We start from the raw sequence: 14,806 nt of genomic DNA on the forward strand, positions 1-14,806 counted from the left end.
ATCTTTGATTAAGTTATTGATCAAATAAATCTGTAAAGAATGCTGTTGGTACAATTGGGGAAATTTGAATATAAACTATGTATTAAGCAATGCTGTGTATCAATAATGTTAAATTTGCTGAGTTTTGTGCAGGAGAATATCTCTTAAGAAATACATGTTGATGTATTTACAGGTAGAATATGATGACTGAAATTTAATTTCAAATGATGTTTTAAAATGTATATGTGTGTATGTGTGTGTATATGAAGAGAGAAAATTCTAAAACAAAATGTGATAGAATGTTAACAGTTGGTGAATTGACAGGTTATATCGTTTTTCATTGTATTATTCTTTTAACATTTGGGGTGTATTTGAAGTTTGTTAAAATAAAAGTTGTAGGAGAAAAAGATGATATGATGAAGGGAAAGAGTTTGAGTTTTCTGTAAGACGGTTAACTAGAGGCTATATATTCAAGAGGGCCTCTGGTCTGGCTGACCTATTGCTTCTTCCAGGACAGTGTAGAAAATAAAACATTTAGTTGCATATCCACATTTAAAAAAGAAAAAAGCAAGGGTCCCTTGCTCACTCAGGCCCAGGACTGTGGATGGGCCTTGGATGAAGCCAGGTGAAAAAGGGCTGTCAGCTTCACCCGCCCTTAGAGACAGCATCAGCTTTATCACTGGTGACAACGTGCGGAGGAAAGTTCAAAAGCTGAGGCAGAAAAGTAAGGGGGCAGCTGTCTTGTAAAATACAGTCATACAAATACAGACACACAGCAGCCATAGAGCTGCTGATGACCAGGCTGGGCCTGCCGGCAGATGCTCAAGATTCACAGGTGGGCCTCGGGCTGCTCGAGGAGGGAGGAGCCGGCAGAGCCAAGGAACACAGAGGCCTCACAGGGGGTTAATCACTCCCTCCACCTGCCATATGGCCAGGGAAATCATCCACTCTCACGGAGCTGGGTGGGCGCGGAAGCTGCTCCTGAACTTAATCAGAGGAGGGCTTTTGAATTCAGCATTAAACTGAAGGTGCTGGTAACATGGACTTGCCTGACCTGGTGGCAGTGAGCCAACATGACCCAGAAGAGGACTCCGTTAAATATGTGTATTAAGAGAACACAGATAAAAGCTTCCTGCTTTTATCTGGAGGACAGTGGGTGGTCAAAGAATTTTTCATTAAAAATATTTTTTTAGAATTTCCAGAATGTGACATATGTCCTAAGGGCAGTGCAGTGGAAACAGTTTCCCTAGATTCAAGGATGAGGAGGCATTGACAATGGAGACATTTTATATATATATATATATAAACACACACACATATATACTCACATTATGTATGTATTTCAAATTTATATATAGAAAAAATGTATACTTAAGAAAATATATAAAATCAATATGTAATAAAACATGCTACATTTTCAGTGTGTATGTGCACACTTTGAGTTAGCGCATGTTTATTACTTACCCTTTAATCAAGAATGCATGCTAATGGAAGTTATTTCAGAGAACTCCCAGTTACAAGGTTGGCCCCCAGTGCCGGCAGATTCAGCTACATACATTCCTTGTAAGTGTGGAATCATGTAAGCACTCTCTGAACTCCTATTTCCAACCTGTCAATGGTCTGCACACAACACGTTCCTGCTTTTAAGCAGTAGATTCAAAATAAACAATGCTAACAGTGATTCTGCAGGGGAAGAAACAGAACTTGAATTACTTCAGTTCTGTTATTCTTTTATAGGTAACTTGAAGTTTTTATTTCTGTTTAAAATTTTTATTTATTTATTTATTTATTTGAGCTGGAGTCTCACTCTGTCACCCAGGCTGGAGTGCAGTGGTGCGATCTCAGCTCATTGCAACCTCTGCCTCCCCGGTTCAAGCGATTCTTCTCCTCAGCCTCCCAAGTAGCTGGGACTACAGATATGTGCCACCACGCCTGGCTAATTTTTGTATTTTTCATAGAGACGCGGTTTCACCATGTTGGCCAGGCTGGTCTCAAACTCCTGGCCTCAGGTGATCTGCCCAGCTATTTCTATTTAAAATGTAAAACAATGAAACAGTGTGTGAACTGCAGTAAAATAATCCCCTTTAAAAATTATGATTAAAAAATATTAATCCATGACTTTTTACCTTTTTTTAACATATGTGCCAGCATGATTACATATACAAAGTTCAATAAAAAAATTTTCACTATCTACAGCAGTTCTTTTCTGGACATTATTATTATTCCTTTTGTTTAATGATCATTATTGAAAAGAATTCTGTTGTATGGAGGAAGGAAGTATTAAAAACCAATTCTTGGCCAGGGGCAGTGGCTCATGCCAGTAATCCCCGCACTTTGGAAGGCCGAGGCAGGTGGTCCTGAAGTCGGTAGTTTCAGACCAGCCTGATCAACATAGAGAAACCCCGTCTTTACTAAAAGTAGAAAATCAGCCAGGTGTGGTGGTGGGTTCCTGTAATCCCAGCTACTCGGGTGGCTGAGGCAGCAGAATCACTTGAACCCGGGAGGTAGAGGTTGTGGTGAGCCGAGATCGAGCCACTGCACTCCGGCTTGGGCAACAACAGCGAAACTCAGTGTCAAAAAAAAAAACAAAAAACAAAAACAAACCAACTGTCTGTAGGTGAATCACATGGTAGGTCCGCCAGGTGGAGACAGCAGATTGAGCAGTCTAGTCTGCTCCTTCCATGGCCCCTCGCTGGTGATGATAGAAGACTTGCTTTAAAGGAGAGGAGGCACTGCAGCACAGTCCTGGAAGCTGGAACGCAGAGGGAGCATGGAAATGACACACCTGGCAGCCCCAGGAAGACCAAGCCCTGAGCTGGCAATGGAGAAAGATGAAGCTCAGCCGGACTTACCCCACAGAATCCCCGGAAAGCCCAGGACTTCAAGGCACTCGATGTCTCTGGCAGTAGAGGTGACAAGGATGGTGACCTGGAGGCTGCAGGAAGGTTTGTTTAAGGAGAGGTCCAACACTCAGACCCGCTCCCCACTCTGCATTTTTGGTGATTGTTCTTCTCCCAACCTAGCAGAAGACGAGAGATTTATTTTGGGGAGAGGATAAAAAGTGAGTCTTTTGCACCGGGAGCAGCAGCAGCACAGCTGAGGTCAGCGTTGTCATCCCAACACATCTAAGTAAAAGATTATGTGTATTTTGGATGCTGAAGCCTCTAGCCATCTTTCCTAATCAGTTTTTGGAAGTTTTCACCCTGAGGCCACAAACTGGAGGATCTTTCTGGATGGAATTTGAGGGATAGCACAGGGACTACCCCAGTGAGATGACCCAGCACAGCACGCTCCTGCCAAGCTCCAGGTTGGCAGGCCAGTCACGCCTGCAGTTTCCAATACGCGTGTTAGTATCCCACTCCTGGGTGTGTGGAGACGATGAGAGGAAAATCTCTAACACGAAAGGTGGGACTAGAATGGAGACGGATGTGGCCCAGGATATAGACAAACAGAGAATGGCAATTTGGAGAAGAGCTTTTCACAGGAAGCATTTTTTTTAGAAAAGTCATTAATATCCCCAGGAAGATAAAAAAAGATATTGCAACCATGAAACACAGCAGAATGTAATAGAAATAAACATCAAGAGAACCAAAAAGAATTCTTGGGAATTAAAATCATGATTGCTGGAATGAAAAGCTCAAAAGAAGCTTTAGAAGATAAAAGGGCAGAAGGTAGACAGAAAGAGAAAGAGTTGGAAAATAAAGGAGAAAAGTTCAGAACCTGAAAGGACTGGTCCGTGGGGCTCAGTATCCAAATAATAAGAGTTTCAGAAAAAGAGAACAGAGGAAGCCCAAAGATGGATGGGGACAGAGGGGGAGGAATCTGGCAACTAGAAGATGAGTGTCCACATTGAAAGGGCCCACCAAGTGCCCCACCAAGGCACATCATCATGCAACCTTAGGACGCTGGAGACAGAGGCCCCACAAGAATGCAGAGACAGAGAAAGAGAAGATCAAGAACCAGAATGACAGAATGCATTTGTGTTCATTTCCCGTTGCTGCTATTAAAAAAGAACTACACATTTTGTGGCTTAAAACAACGTAAGTTTATAAATTCTGGAGGTCAGAAATCCAAAATGAGTTTCACAAGGCTAAAAATCCAGGTGTTGGCTGTTCAGTGCTCCTTTCTGGAGGATCCAGGGGAAAATCTGTTTCTTGCCTTTTCTAGCTTCTACTGGCCACCAGCATTGGTTGGCTCGTGGCCCCTCCCTCCATCTTCAGAGCCAGCAGGTTAACATTGTCATGTCTGTCTCCCTCTCCCCACCCTAGCCCTGGCTTCCATCCTCACACCTCCTTCTCTGACCCTCCTGCTTCTCTTATTAGGATCCTTGTGATCACATTGGGCTACCCAGATAGTCCAGAATAATCTCCCAATTCTGAAATCCTTAACTTAGTCCCATTTGCTAAGTCTCTTTTGTCATGTAAATAACATGATCACAGGTTCCAGAGATTATGACATAGGTATCTGTCTTAGTTAGTGACAAAGGAATACCTGAGCTGGGAAACTGGTAAAGGAAAGAGGTATATTTGGCTCATGGTTCTGCATTCTGCACAGGAAGCACGGTGCCAGCATCTGCTCCTGGGGAGGCCTTGGGAGCTTCCACTCATGGCAGAGGTGAAGGGGAGCCTGTGTGTGCAGAGGTCACACAGTGACAGAGGGAATGAGAGAGAGGGGGAAGGTGCCAAGGGCTTCTAAAGAGCAACGGTAGAACTCAGCTGGCAAAGGAGCAGTAACATGCCCTCCATTCTGCCTGAAAACCACCTCCTGCCCACATGACCTCTCTCCTCAGCCAAGCTACCAACCAAGGGCAAGGGTAAAATAAAGACACCTGCAGATGTAAGTTCTCAAAATATTTACATCCCACACATTCTTTCTCAAGAAACTCCTGAAGGATGTTCTCAAACAAAATGAAAGACTAAATCAAGTGAGAAGACAATATGGGGGATACAGGAAATAGTAGGTCCAATGTAGAGAGATGCAAACGGCATCATCAAGATGACATTGAAGAGATTCTAGAAGAAAAGCTGTGATGCCATCCAGTGGCATCCAGTGCGGTGGTTCAGGAGATTCCAGAAGAGACTTCCTTGGGAAGGTGAACTGATGGTTGTCTGGTGCATGTGACCTCATTGTGAAGAAATAAAGCCAGTGGGTCAAGGATTTGGGATCAAATTGATATAAGAAATCTAACTGAGCCCACGAATAAGCTTGTCGGCAGTGGGGGTGGTCTGTTGGAGGCTGTTTAGACTCAGAGTAACGGTTTGTTCATTCATTTGGTCATCAAATGTCAGGTGCCTACTATGTACCACGTACTGTGTGAGGTTTGGAACTTTCTTTTTTTTTAACTTTTATTTTAGGTTCATAGGTACATGTGCAAATTTGTTACATAGGTAAATTGCATCATAAGGGTTTGGCATACTGATTATTTGATCACCCAGGCAATAAGCATGGTACCCATACCATAGGCATTTTTTCTGATCCTCCCCCTCCTCCCAGCCTCCACCTTCAAGTAGGCCCCAGTGTCTATTGTTCCCTCTTTGTGTCCATGTGTTCTCATTGTTTAGCAACCACTTATAAGTGACAACCTGTGGTAGGTACTTGGTTTCCTGTTAGGTTAGGAACTTTCTTAGCAAACCTAGGGCGTTTGGGTAGAGGATCCCAAGTGGATGAAGGCCTAGAGTTATATGATGGCTCCATGGGGTCAGCAACTGGTAAGTGAAGGCTGGCTGAGGCAGGAAGGCTATTGGAAAGCACTGACAGACAAAGGGGCCAGGGCTGGGGCCCAGGAAGCGAGGAGTTGCTGAGCAGAGCAGCCATGTGGCATGGTCTCTGTTAGAAAATGAGTGACATGGGTGGAAGAGAACGATATAGTCCTTTTTGCTGGTGCTGTCTGTCTCAGAAGGAAATCATTTCCCACCACAGATGTTGGGGGCAGATGCTTTGTTTTGCTGTATGAGGTGGACAATCTAATCTTTTGATTTGTTTCCTAAAGCAAATTTTAAAAATCAAAGTATAGCATACATACAAAACATTCACAAATGGGGCAGGCCAGTGAATTCTCACACAGTGAATTCACCTCCACAACCAGCATCCAAACCAGAAAACAGAACAGGAACACTCCTGAGCTCAGTTCTCACTCAGCAAAAGCCTGCTCTGAAGGGCAGGCTGTTTCAGAAGGGGCAGGAGATAGACTTGCCCCTCTGGTGGGGTGGTGGGGATTGGATTTTAGATTCTCAGCAACTGGGTTCAAAGCTCATCTGTGCCACCTTCAGGAGACAGCCTGCTGCACGTGGCAGATTCCATTTGAAACAGGGTTGATAAGGCCTTCCTCACCCATTAGCCATGAGCATCACATGACTTAAAGTGAATAGAAACGATCCACGTACAGTCAGCGCTTAACTCTGTGCTGCAGACTTGCTTTAGACTTGATAGTGATTCTGGAAGGCTTCAAGAGAGGGCTCTAGATGCAAACTTTCTGCCATTTTCCAGGTCCACGACAGAGCCTTGTTAATGGACTCTGCAACCTTCCGGAGGACTCTAAGTCTCAGAGCTTTCCCAAGCCTGACCAGCCATCCTGGTACCTGCTGTCTAAGCAGCACCTCATATACCTCAGCTTATCTGTCACCTCTCTGGAGGGCAATTTGGCAGTGTCTAACAAAATTTAAAATTGGTATGCTCCTTGAATCAGAAATCATCGTTTTAGGCCGGGCGCAGTGGCTCATGCCTGCAGTCCCAGCACTTTGGGAGGCCGAGGCAGGTGAATCACCTGAGGTCAGGAGTTTGAGACCAACTTGGCCAACATGGCAAAACCTTACCTCTACTAAAAATACAAAAATTAGCTGGGCGTGATGGTGCACACCTGTAATCCCAGCTACTGGGGAGACTGAGGCACCAGAATCACTTGAACCCTGGAGGCGGAGGTTGCAGTGAGCCAAGATCATGCCACTGTACTCCAACCTGGGCGACAGAGTGAGACTCCATCTCAAGGAATAAAAAATAAAAATAAAAAAAGAAATTGTGTTTTAGAAATCAGTCCTAAAGAGGTATTTAGTCACGTGCACAAAGACTTTGTTGCTACATTTCTTGAATGTCTGAGAAAACTTTGTCTTCTAGTGGTCAAATAAATTATGGTAGAAATACACCATGGAGTGTTCAGAAGCCCTTAAAAAGGAAATAAGGGAATCCAGCACTTTGCCTGTAAAGAGCCAGATAGTAAGCATCTACAATACTAAACAAACAAACCTGTATTGTTTTCTACACTGCATAACACGTCACCACAAACACAGTGACTTAAAACAACATGATTTCTTTTCTCTCCACCCTACAGGTCAGAAAGCTGGCAGAGCATGGCTGGATTCTCTGCTCGAGGTCTCACATGCCCGAAATCAAGGTATTGGCTGGCTGGGCTCTTGTGTGGAGGCTCTGGGGAAGAACCATTCAGGCTGTGGACAGAAGACAGCTCCTTGTGTCTATAGGACTGACAGCCCTGCTTCCCGCCACCGGCCCTTCAAGCACAAGCCCTCCAGGCCTCAAATCTCTCTGCCTTCCTCTTCTGCTTGTAAAGGCGCATGTGATTTCACTGGACCCACTTTCAAAACCCAGGATAACTTCCCTATTTTAAAGTCCATTTACCTTAATTAATCTGCAAAGCCACTTTGCCATGTAAAGTAACATATTCGTGGGCATGAAACCAGGGGGTGAAGGTCATGTGGCTTTGAGAGCAGCACTCTCTGTGACACATACTCAATTCTGCTCCTCCAGTGCAAAAGCAGCCACTGACAATATGCATAGGAATACATGCAGCCACAACATGGAAGAAATACGTGCATCAACAACACATAGCAGCGTGTGTATGTATGTGCATAAAGGCCTTGGAACACAGCTGGAAGAATACTTTTCAAATCCTTCACTGTTATTTCCTCTAGGGAAGAGAGTGGAGGCCCAGGCTGGGAATCCAGGAGCTGTTCCCATTTTATTCTGCATACTTCCCTATCTTCTGATGACTTCACAATGTAACCATTAAGAAAAATAAAAATTGCTCATGCATTTACATATATAAATATTAATATATGTAAAGAAAACCTTAACCAATAATGATGATTATATCTGGGGAGGAGGGAGTGTAAGGAACTTGCTTTCTAAATTACGTATTCCTGCGATCTTTGCTTTTTTGTTACAATGAGTCTCTATTGTTGTGAATAGAAAAATATGTATACTTTTCATTGTACTGATGTCGATGAAGGATTTATGTAAAAAGCCAGATACTAAATATCTCCAAAGTTCATCCATTCTGGACAAATGCCCATGTTACAACTTTAAGTTAAAAGTGCAAGAGGCAGGCGGATCCTTTGAGGTCAGGAGTTTGAGACCAGCCTGGCCAACATGGTGAAGCCCCATCTCTACTACAAAAATTAGCCAGGTGTGGAGGCGGGTGCCTGTAATCCCAGCTACTCAGGAGGCTGAGGCAGGAGAATCACTTGAACCCATAGGCGGAGGTTGTGGTGAGCCGAGATTGTACCACTGCACACCAGCCTGGGCGGCAGAGCAAGACTCCATCTCGAAAAAGAAAAGAAGAAAAGAAAAGTGCAAGATGAAGAGTATACCCGGAAAATGAATCCAAGGACATAAATATTCATAGAAAATGACTGGAAGGAAATCCACTGAAACGTTAACAGTGGGTGTTCTAGGCAGTGAAGTCACGGATAATTATTTCTTCCTTTCTAGTTTTTAATGCTTCCCAATTTTCTATTATAAGTATGTATTATTTTTATAATTGACAAAATAAGCACTATTTTTTTTTAAACTGAATGTAATTGCCAAGTGTACGGCAATATTCCTGTCAACGGGTTGCCAAATTTTCTTCCCGGCAGGGAAGCCTGTTTGAAAAACAGTAAAAACCAGAGGTGTTCTTGCCGAATATGGGTTCCGAAAAAAAGGAATCTGAAGATGCATGGGTGAGAATGAAGAGACGGTGTCATTTTATCATTGAGGAAACAGGAGGGCTCCCCAACGCCTGCCAAGCCAACAGCCTGTCAAGACTGGCCACAGTGGGGTGGGTCCCGCCCAGCGACAAAACACCCAGCAGCATTGACAGGGGACCCACCCTGGCCCATGCTTAACACGTGCTAATGAGCTGCTATTTTCCATATAGATCAGACTTCTGGTTCCTATATTCCTAACCTTGCATACCTCTTCAACCCCCATGCTGTGTGCCATTCCCAGCAGGTGGCTTTCTGCTTGCTTCAGAGGGGGTTTCCCCTGGAAGGTTAATGATATGTTTCCCGTGGATGTTAGTGGATATTCTCACTGCTTAGGAGAATAAATGCATGCCTGAGATGCAGCTATCACCACACAAGACTCCCCAGACAGACAGGGCTGTGACATTTCAGCCCCTCCCTCTTTTCTGCAGTCCCTGCCCCAACAGTTTGAGCTCCTGCTTCATGCAAGGTGCTCTGGAACAGCTGAATAGGCAAAGGCTGCAGCAGCCCTCACAGAGCTCACAGCCGGTGAGAGACGAGATGTGTCCAGAAAAGGAGACTCCATGAAACAAACAGTAAGAGCCATAAGAAAGGTCAAGGTTGAGTGTTTTGTGAAAGAGAGATTAATCTGGAAAGGGGCGATGAGGAGTTTAAATAGAGGGAGTGACAGTTGAGGTGTACCTCAAAGGATTGGAGAATTTGTTCATGGTAAGATGGGAAGAAAAAGCAAAAGTATTCCAACCCACTCTCCAAAAAGCAGCATGAACAAAACCATAATTTTCTATGACTTTTCAGGATCCAAGGTATTACTCACCTGCACACTGGTCTGCATCAAGCATACCTATGAGTTATTACACTAGGCCACGATCCCCCGATAGAGCAAGTAAAACTCCCCATCTCCATCTAAAGTGCTCTAATAAGGAACCAACAAAAAGGGTCTGGAACCTCAACCTTGGTCATCACATGAGTGGTGCAAATTGAAATTACACTAGGAAACCAATGTATTCTGTGATGAGGCTGTGGGGAGACAGGCACACTCAGATATCGCTGGTGTGAATGCGGAATGCTACTACCCGCCATGGAGGGGAGTTTGGCAATATCTGGCCAAATCATACAGCCTTTGAGCAGAGGTATCACCTCTAGGAAAAGCTGCGTGTAACCTGTATCTTGTTTAATTTTACAAAAATGACTAGGAGATTTTAAAATTTTTAAAACCATGTAGGAGATCTTCTTGGAAACAAAACATTATTTTGCATTGAAAATAATTATTTTTTGCTTTCTTTCATTTCACATTTGAAAATTTTTTCAATACCTTTGTCTCATTAAAGTAAAGCATAGTAATGAAACAGACCCTGGTCACAGACAGTCCTCAGAAGCTGACCCTGTCAGATAAGAGGCAATGTGACCCACAGCACAGGAGAGACATAGGAAGGTAACATTTGTACTATTAATGACTTTGAGGTTCAAATCAAGATCCCTCACCTTCAAACAGGTCTTTATTTCTCATCAGTGGGCACCTCATTTACACATCTTTTGGGGTCATATCTCAGATTAATCATTTTGGTCTCAGTGTACAATAGTTTAACATAGAGCCACATCCCAATAGAGCGGAAGAACTGCCGAAACCATCTGGTCCAATTCCCCCTCACTTTATAGTGAAATAAAACCAAGTGATATTTAAGTGAATTACTTAACATTACACAGCTAGTGAAAGGCAAGGCTCAGGCTCAGGTCTAAGTTTCTTAATTCCAAGTTCAGTGTCCATCCTATGATGCCATACAGTCAGCTATCATAAAAAACCTTTTCCCCTTCATCAACAGTAGCTTGCATCTTTTGAGACAAAGGTATAAATAAAAGTTAGTTTAAAACACTTTAACATTGCTGTTATTTTATGTTTTTTATAAGAAGGCAGGGACCTTCATCTCTGTTGTAATGGATATAGCCCAAAAGCCTAGAAGAGAACAGTGTCCTTGTACATAGTAGATGTTCGATAAATGTTTGAATAAATATTTATTGAATAAATGAATATACTAAGTGGTATGAGTGGATCCATAGAGAAGAAAATGTAATTCTGATGTTTCTCAACTATCAGATTGGCAAAAATCTGAAAAATAACAAATAATTGAGTATTGTGCAGTGGTGCTATCATAGTTCACTGCAGCCTCAAACTCCTGGGCTCAAGCAATCCTCCCACCTCAGTCTTCCAAGTAGCTGGGACCACAGGCATGCACTGCCATGCTTGGATAATTGCCCAGATAATTTATTTGATTTTTTGTAGAGATGGAGTCTCACTATGTTGCCCAGGCTGGCCTTGAATTCCTAGCCTCAAGTGATCCTCCTGCCTTGGCAATTATTTCTTTAGGATAAATACCTGAAGGTAAAATTGTTGCATAAAGGGTCTGTATAGTTTTTAAGGTTTTTTTTTTTTTTTTAAATGAAGTTTCGTTCTTGTTGCCCAGGCTGGAGTGCAATGGTGCGATCTCGGCTCACCGCAAAACCTCCACCTCCAAGGTTCAAAAGATTCTCCTGCCTCAGCCTCCCAAGTAGCTGGGATTACAGGCATGTGCCACCACGCCCAGTACAGATGGGGTTTTCCATGTTGGTCAGGCTGGTCTCGAACTCCCGACCTCAGGTGATTCACCCGCCTCAGCCTTCCAAAGTGCTGAGATTACAGGCATGAGCCATTGTGCCTGGCCTTTTTAAGGTTCTGATACAATAAACTGCCAAATTGTCTCCCCACAAAATATTGTGCTACTGGCTGGGCTCGATGGCTCACGCCTGTAATCTCAGCACTTTGAGAGGCTGAGGCGGGCGGATCACCTGAAGTCAGGAGTTTGAGACCAGCCTCACTGATATGATGAAACCCCGTCTGTACTAAAAATACAAAAATTAGCTGGGTGTGGTGGTGGGAGCCTGTAATCTCAGCTATTCAGGAGGCTAAGACAGGAGAATCGCTTGAACCCAGGAGGCGGAGGTTGCAGTGAGCCCAGATGGTGCCACTGCACTCCAGCCTGGGCAACAAGATCAAAATTCTGTCTCAAAACGACAAAAACAATAAAAAATTTGTGCTACTTTATAGTGCCCATTGCCTGAAACTTCACCTGCCTTGTGTTTTATCCAATTTTTTAAAATTCTATGGAAAAAGCAAAACAGACCTGGTATTTCACAGGTATTTTTAAATATGCATTTATCTTCAAGTAAAAGAAAGTATTTTTGTTCCTTCTTTTTGTGACTGATCTGTTCTTTCATTTTCTCTCTCTCTTTCTTTTTTTTTTTTTTTTTTTGAGACAGGGTCTTGCTCTGTCGCCCAGGCTGGAGTGCAGTGGTGCCACCTCGGCTCACTGTAACCTCCACCTCCTGGGTTCAAGTGATTCTTGAACCTCAGCCTCCCAAATAGCTGGGATTACATGTGCACGCCACAGCACCTGGCTTTTTTTTTTTTTTTTTTTCTGTGGAGACAGGGTTTCACCATGTTGCCCAGGCTGGTCTCGAACTCCTAAGCTTAGGTGATTGACCTGCTTCAGCCTTCCAAAGTTCTGGGATTACAAGCATAAGCCACCGTGCCTGGCCTATTCCTTCATTTTCTTAGTGAACTGTAGAAGTTATTCACATATGGAAGATATTAGTTGTCAATTTTATATATGATGCAAAGCTTTCCCAGTCCATATTTAATTTTAATCATTTTTCTGGTGGTTTTTCACATACAAACGTTTAAAATTTCAAGCAGTCAATTTTAACATCATTTTATTTTTCTTCTTCTTCATATGATAAAGCGTCATATGGTAAAGTCCTTTCCCTACTCAGAAACTGCTTATAATTTCTTCTTTTTATTTTTTCTTTTATTTCCCCTTTTTAACCTCTTATAATTTTAAAATATTAAGGGTTTCTTGTGTTACATATTTTAAGATACTATCTTTTTTTAATATCTAGACTTTTTTCTAAAATAATTTATTAAATAATCCCGTTGATTTCACGTGACATACCTTATGTACACCCAATTCCCATATAAACATAGGTTGGTTTACGGACTCCATTCTGTTCCAGTGAATTAGTTGCCCATTCTTCCTTCAGTAGCACATTGTTTTAACTTCTGTGGAGGCATTTTAATGTTTCAGTGTTTGATGGAACAAGTCACCTCTCTTCACTGTTGTCAATTTCAAAAAAAAAAAAAGATCCCAAAACTATTGATTCTCTGCTATGAAATATGAAATTATATTCTTACACTTGTTTTCTTCACCAGCATTTTTATTAGCTATATTTAATTTTCTATTTTGTCAAGTTTTATAACATTTACACTTAATTCAATAAACATTCTCCAGTTGCTTAATTTTTTGTTTTTGTTTTTGTGTTTTTGACGGAGTCTTGCTCTGTCATCCAGGCTGGAGTGCAATGTTGCTATCCCGGCTCACTGCAACCTCCACCTCCTGGGTTCATGTGATTCTCCTGCCTCAGCCTCACAAGTAGCTGGGACTACAGGCACGTGCCACCACACCCGGCTAATTTTTGTATTTTTAGCAGAGACAGGGTTTTGCCATTGTTGGCCAGGCTGGTCTCAAACTCCTGACCTCAAGTGATCTGCCTGCCTTGGCCTCCCAAAGTGCTGGGATTACAGGTGTGAGCCACTGCACCCAGCCCAGTTGCTTAGTTTTTGTGGTGTTCATATGAGTTTACTATTTCTGTGATTATATGACATAACTATGGCCTTCTTTTTAAATTGCATTTTATCCACTATTATTAATGAAAAAATTTAATCTCATCATTGGTTCTATTTATAGTCAAGTCATTTTTTAAACAAGTGCCATATGCGATATTTCTTAAATTCTTCCATGTTTGAGTATGACTTCCTGTTTCCTTTCTATTGAAGAACTCTTTGGCTGGCTATAATTACTTGAATCTCACTTTCTGCCCCTCAGAACATTACCAGCATTGCTCTACTGCAGTGTTTACTGGCATTGAATGCTGCTGTAGAGAAATCCAAGGCTGATTTTTATCCCTTATAAATTACTTGTTTATCTACCTGAATGCCTGAAGAATTCTGTCTTTAGTCTTAAAGTTTAGTAGCTTAACCAGGTTAAAGGTATTGATTGTTCTGTGTAATCTCCCCCCAAACACTGTGTACCCCTTTAAACGAGTTTTATTTTTCCCCCATTACAGGGATCCTTTACTCATTTTTATATGTGAATATTGTTTCTGGTCAATGTCTTGGGTTCCGTATTTGCAGAACTCTAATTATCTTTATGTCGTTATCCCTTCAAATCTGTCATCTTTTCCTTAATTGCTTTAGTCTCCTGGTATTTCTCCTCTGCAATTACTGTGATTTTCTGAAATCTTTTCTCTATCAGGATTTTTTCCCAGCCATATATGTTTGATTTCTTGCTCTTCCTACGTTATTTATTAATCTCTGTGTTTGAAGTTTCTTTATTGTTCCTTTTCTCTGCTGCTTTCTTTCTCATCTCTGCTTGTTCTAGCATTAAGCTAGTTTATTCAGTTCATATACTTCTTTTTAGTTCTTTCATATCATGAAACACACTTGGAAGTTTACTTCTGTTTTTTAGATTATATTTTCATCCAGATTGGGTTCTTTGTTATTTCTATGCAATACTGTATGCATTTTTGTTGTTATGGGCTTTCATATTTGCATGCCATTTCTTTTTATCTTACACATGCTTCTGATGGTTCCCATCTGCCCGGATCTCCTTTTTGCTCTGCTCTTGCGTGGAGAAGTATCTCCTTGATATTTTGTCCACTTGATCTGACACTCATTTGTCTTCCCCCTGAGCCCCAATATGTAGAGTAAGAGTTGCCTTTTACTAAATTTCATGTGACTTGAGGGCATGGGGGTAGGGGTGGGG

The 14,806-nt window shown here is 42.3% G+C and overlaps 1 long non-coding RNA gene across 5 annotated transcripts in view; it reads right to left on the reverse strand.

Annotated features, from left to right (window-relative positions):
- Positions 1 to 299: 299 nt before the first annotated feature.
- LOC129397438 (uncharacterized) overlaps positions 300 to 14,806 on the reverse strand; it is a 198,163-nt gene continuing 183,656 nt past the window's right edge. For 2 of the 5 annotated variants that reach the window (XR_008624875.2, XR_008624872.2), the window contains one exon: positions 301 to 2,914. This is a non-coding gene — a long non-coding RNA (uncharacterized LOC129397438). Of the gene's footprint in view, positions 2,999 to 14,806 lie in introns of all 5 variants that reach the window. The other 3 variants (XR_008624874.2, XR_008624873.2, XR_008624871.2) reach the window with 3 other exon arrangements.

Source organism: Pan paniscus, chromosome 2, assembly GCF_029289425.2.
Source record: "Pan paniscus chromosome 2, NHGRI_mPanPan1-v2.0_pri, whole genome shotgun sequence".
Taxonomy (NCBI): Eukaryota; Metazoa; Chordata; class Mammalia; order Primates; family Hominidae; genus Pan; species Pan paniscus.